Source organism: Haemaphysalis longicornis, unplaced genomic scaffold (assembly GCF_048455015.1).
Source record: "Haemaphysalis longicornis isolate Haplotype H1 unplaced genomic scaffold, Haemaphysalis longicornis Haplotype H1 scaffold_14, whole genome shotgun sequence".
Taxonomy (NCBI): domain Eukaryota; kingdom Metazoa; phylum Arthropoda; class Arachnida; order Ixodida; family Ixodidae; genus Haemaphysalis; species Haemaphysalis longicornis.
The window spans coordinates 17,148,586-17,154,189 of NW_027526245.1; positions in this window are offsets into that span (position 1 = coordinate 17,148,586).

Below are 5,604 nucleotides of genomic sequence, written 5' to 3' on the forward strand. Positions count from 1 at the left end.
CCCTCTCAGCCACTGGTAGTTGAACAAGCAGCTGTACTGGTTCGTTCAGATCTTGGATGCCGCCGTGTCAGTGTTCCTGGGCAGTGTTCGAAGGATCACGAGGTCGTCATCGTGCACATTCGGCTCCCGGACGGTAAAGATCTGATTGCGGCGTCGGTTTACTACCGCCCGGTTAGTGGTTCTCAAACGCATGTTCGGTATAATTGGCTGCAACACCTGCTGTCTCAGTTTCCTCGAACTCCTTTGCTCATAGGTGGCGACTTCAACGCCCGCAGCACCACTTGGGGCTACCCTTCTACGGATGGCCGGGGAACTCGGTTGGAAACCATGGTTGACGATTGCGGGCTTCAAATTCTTAACGACCCTACTCTTGTTACCCACATTGGCCTCCATCCTTCCCAGCGGAACACCTCCCCTGATCTCACCATTGCGTCTCACGGCATCGTTCGCGAATGGGCCCCCTACTCCACAACGTGGGGTAGTGATCATTTCCCCATACTCATTACATTACACGGCAAACGCTTTCGCACGCGCCAACGGCTCACACGCACGGACTGGGGGGCTTTCCGCGGACAGGCTGTTCTCGCAGGTCCGATAACCCTCTCGACGCTCATCAATACCATTCAAACGGCTCGGGATAGTGCACTTGAAGAGATTGAAGGCGACTCCTCAACACCAGCCCTCGACGCTCATATGACCAACCTATGGAAACGGGCGCATGCACTCACTGCCCGTTATGCCCAGAACGGGAAACGCCATTCAGACCTTGTAAAGCTACGGCGCCAGTACAAGTTGATCCGGGACTACCAGCGAGTACTATCAAATGAGCATTGGCACAGCCTCTGCGACAAGCTAGGGCAGGAAAGAGGGCTATATAAATTGTGGGGCCTTTATCGGGCCCTTTCTAATAAAAGGAAACCGAAATCTTCTCCGTTTGCCTCTCTTACCCTCAAAGATCCACGAACAACGGTCGAGCATCAGCTCATCACGACTTTCTTCCCTCACGCCTCCCTCCAGCAGCATCCGCCATTACCAGTAATCACCATCCCAGCCCCCTCCGCGGACCTTGACTCGCCGTTTACTCTTGCCGAACTTCAGGCTGCGCTTTTCCAGGGTAAACAACGCTCGGCCCCGGGACATGATGGCATCACATGGCAACACCTTCGTAATCTAGATGGCTCCACCATTGCCGCACTTTTGGACCTTGTTAATGATTACTGGGCCACTGGCGAAGTTCCAGAACAACTCAAACTTACGCATATTCATCCAATACCAAAACCACACAAAGACTCTACTAATATATCTAACCTCCGACCGATCTCCTTAACCCCGGTGCTTTGTAAACTCATAGAACGCCTCATTAATAATCGCCTTCAACATCATCTCGAGTATGTCTCACCATGGTTCCATCCGGCGCCGACGGGTTTTCGTCCAAATCTGAGTACCCATGACTGTCTTTGGCTGCTACGCCGAGTCTTAAATCGCACCTCCCGGGCGGGTAACCCTGACTACGTCCTTTCAGTTGACATGCGCAAAGCATTCGATCGCGTTAGTCAGGCTGCTATTCTCGAGGAGCTAGCTCATGCATTCCCTAGTCAGAGGGCCCAAAACTGGGTACGCAATTTTCTTGAGAACCGGCCCATTCGTCTTAGCAGCACGTATCCGGGATGGAGCCCCAGGACCTACTACTTGGATAGGGGCGTGCCCCAGGGCTCTATCCTGGGGCCTGTGCTTTTCAACCTAGCCATGGCCCGGGTTGCTCGTACGCTCGAACGGGACTCTGCCGCTCGGTTTGCAATATACGCTGATGATCTCACGGTTTGGGTAGAAGCCGCCGACTTTTCCGACCCGGATAACATGTTGGACGAACTTCAAGGTGCCGCTAACAGCCTCAATGAAACCCTTCCGACACTAGGACTTGAGATTGCCCCGGAAAAGACGGAATTTCTCCTTGTTCATGGTCGCCATCAGCTCCCACCGGATGTATACAAGGTCATCTACCTCGGCGACACGCCAGTCTCCCCTAAAAGTGGGCAAATTCGTATTTTAGGAGTCCCGTTGGCCAGCAACAATAGCGCTAAGTGTTGGATCAGCCAGCTTAAGCGCAACTGGAAACCCATGCTTCGTCTCATTTCGCGCATGTCTAACAAGTACGGCGGAGCATGCCAGTCAGCCTGCCTTACGCTTACTCGAGCAGTGGCAATGAGTCGACTTACGTATGGCGCACCTGTCTATAAGCTCAACAAAGTGCATATGAAGCATCTTCACGTTCTTTATCGGGCCGTTCTTCGCACCATTACTGGACTTCCGCGCCATACCCGCACGGAAGCCCTGAATCAATCAGCCCCGGTACCCCCGCTCGAACTGCTCCTCGAGGAAACCCGACAGCTGCACGAAGATCGCCGTTCCTTGACCTGGCAGGGTGCGGCTCTTACAGCTTGGGACTCGCAAATGGCGCTCCCCCAGACCCTACCGCAGCCTCCCCCTCCCCCATGGAAACGGCCCTTAGGGGTTGACAACGTGCAACGCATAGGCGTCCCAAGATCCCGATCCAGAGTTCGCCATCATGCTGTTTCTCGCACTCTGGAGGCTAAACTCCCTGATGAACAAGACATTTACACAGACGCGAGCGTGTCTGCTAGTCGCATGGGACTGGCTTGGCGATGTCCAGGTATACCTAGTTTAGACGGTGCTCGAACTCGACAAACATCCCCTACTTCTATAATGGACGCTGAGCTACATGCCATCCTCGCAGCCCTCGACCACTTGACATACGAGACGTCTGCCCCATTACCACCCCGCATTCGGTTCCTGACTGACTCCCAAATGGCGCTACGTGAGCTCCGGAAACCCTTCTCCGATCACCCTTTGGTTCATCAGATTCAACATATGATTAGTCTGCTTGCTCGCAATGGTACCTCTGTACGTGTTGCGTGGATACCGGGACACATGGCTCAGGGTTCTGGCAACCAGGCTGCCCATGAGGCAGCGCAGGAGAGTCTTCGAGTAACTCCTCCACTGGTTGACAGCCCTGCTCCCCCGCTCTCCCTCAGGCAACAGCTGGATCACGCTCGGCAGGCTAGGCACAACCGCCTTGCCGCTGCCACTCCTGTAGGTTTCCTGCATAACGCCCCATCCCTAACTCGTCCTGCCGAAGTTTTTATTAACAAATTTCGCGCGAACGCTGCATTGACTCCCCACATAACACGCAAATGGCACTACCCGAACGGCGATCCTCCGCCCTACTGCCCATATTGCAAGACAGCTACAATAGCAAACCTGACCCACCTTATTTGGCACTGCTCTGCGTACCAATCCTTCCGCCCCATCCTGTTGAATGCCCTACCCAATCCAAGCGAGATACCTCCCACGACACTCAGCGACCCCGATTTCCTTGCTGCCCTTGGGCGCTTCGCTCTCGAGAGTGGCCTGGCAAAAGTAGTTTAGCCGGGGTCTACCACCCCTATGTGTGCATTCAGGAACTGACTATTCCTCTCCAGGATCTTCAAATGAACATCACCTCGTGACCACCTCTTCCCTCCCCTTTCCCCCTTCTCCCCCTTCCGGCCCCTGGGCCCTCCTTGTGTTAATAAAAGACCTTCACTCATTCACTCAGTCTTGTCTAAATCCATTCTGCAGTTCCCCAAGTATTTCATTTTCTTCCATCCATGCTTGAATTTCTGATTTTATCGCCTGCATTACGAGTCTATACACCACTGACGTTACTGTGAGTGGTCTGTATGAATCAATACTGGCTTTGTCTCCTCTGCCTTTATAAATTAAATTCATCCCACTTTCTAGCCAGCCCTCTGGTATCTGTGTGGTTTCTATCACCTTATCTATTGCCCTCATAAACGATTCCTTACTTTTAGGTCCAAGCAGGTTTATCAGTTGCATTGGTATTCCGTCTGGGCCAACTGCTGTCTGGGGGGAAGCCTTTTGCTCGTCTTTTTTTTAATCAAGGTTGCTCAAACTTATTTCCCTGTCCGCAGTCTTCTTTGGCACTGATGTTATCGGTGCAGGTTTTCCTACCACTATTGTCCTGAACTTCTCACTAATCACTCGATGAATATGCGCCAACGCGTGCTCTCCTTCTAAATGTTCCCCCTCCTCATCAATCAGGAATTTTTGATGGTTATCGTTTTTTGAGCTTAGTGATTTTACATGGTTCCAAAACTTCTTGGATGCGCTTTTGTGTTTCTTCCGTATTTCTGCCATCCTTTGCTCGCTTTTCTGCTTGATATTTGCTTGCACCATTTTCTGCACTTCTAGTTTTTTCCCACGGTAGATATCCCATTTCTCCTTCACTACCTCCGGTTCCATACCAGTTCTTTTTGCTTCTCTATGTTCTCTCGACGCCTTTCTTCGCTGGTCAATAGCCTCTTTTATTTCCTTATTCCACCAGCTTCTCGGCTTTCTCTTCCCTTTCCATCGGTTTCGTTGCTTTGCTTCATTCATCTTACCCTTTATGAACGCAATAATTTCATCGTAATCCCAATTTTTGCCTGGGTATTTATTGATTTCATCTTCCAATCTATCAGCGATGATCTTTAACTGCTCATTATTCAAATTAGTTCCTCGTATTGTACCTAATTCTACATTTGTCCGGGTTGCGCCTCCAAAGTGCAAACTAAACCGCTTGTGGTCGCTTCCTAAGCTGTCTGTTCCATTTTCATCTATCCTCATTTCCCGCAGCCTTCCGTATACTGTCTCGGATACTAAACTGTAGTCTATGCTGGATTGTCTGTTACCGCTTTCCCACGTTATTTGTCCGTCACACTTGCTTTCCGTGTTTACTATTACAAGCCGGTTTTCCTGACATAGATCTATCACTAGAGAACCGTTGTGGTCTGTGTATCCATCCAAACCTTCTATATGGGCATTCATATCTCCAACTATGATTATTTCGCCCGAATCTTTGAACTCGTTTATATATCTTCTCAAACAGTTTACCATTTCCTCATTTTCCTCCCTAGCACTACTTCCGGTCCACAGATACACCACTCCTAACCATGTATTTTCCCCCTCTATGGTGCCTCTAACCCATAGATGCTCTTTACAGCTTTCATGCACTCTCTGCCAGTCGGTCCCTTGTTTAATGAGCATGCCAACACCTCCCCCTTTCTTCATTCCTGTGGTCCTGTTGCGAACTTCCCAGACATAATTGTCTATGATAGGTGGGGCTTCTAGGTCCCGGAGCGGAGTCTCGGCTAAAGCGTACACGTCAATTCCTTCCCGTTCAAGTTGCTTTTGAATTTCCACCCACTTATCTGGCTTTCTGCCTCCCTGCATATTTTTGTAGCTGATTAAATATTTATTGTTTTTGTTTTTCTCTTTCCGCTTACGGGGTCTGTTTTTGTCTTTTACAAAATTGTTTGCTCCATTGTTTCCTCTTAAATCGCTTCTGTCAACGCTCTCAGTTACGTCTGTAGGTTCTCCGTTTAGCTGTAGGCCTGGCTGCCTCCCAGCGTTGAGTGTGTGTCCCTTGCTTCCCCTTTGTCTCCTAGTTTGCCTTCCTTAGCCGCGCGGGGCCCCCTAAAAAAAATTGGCCGCGTATCTGCTCCTTTCGTTGCAAATGCCGTCAAAAGACGACAGTCTTTATCG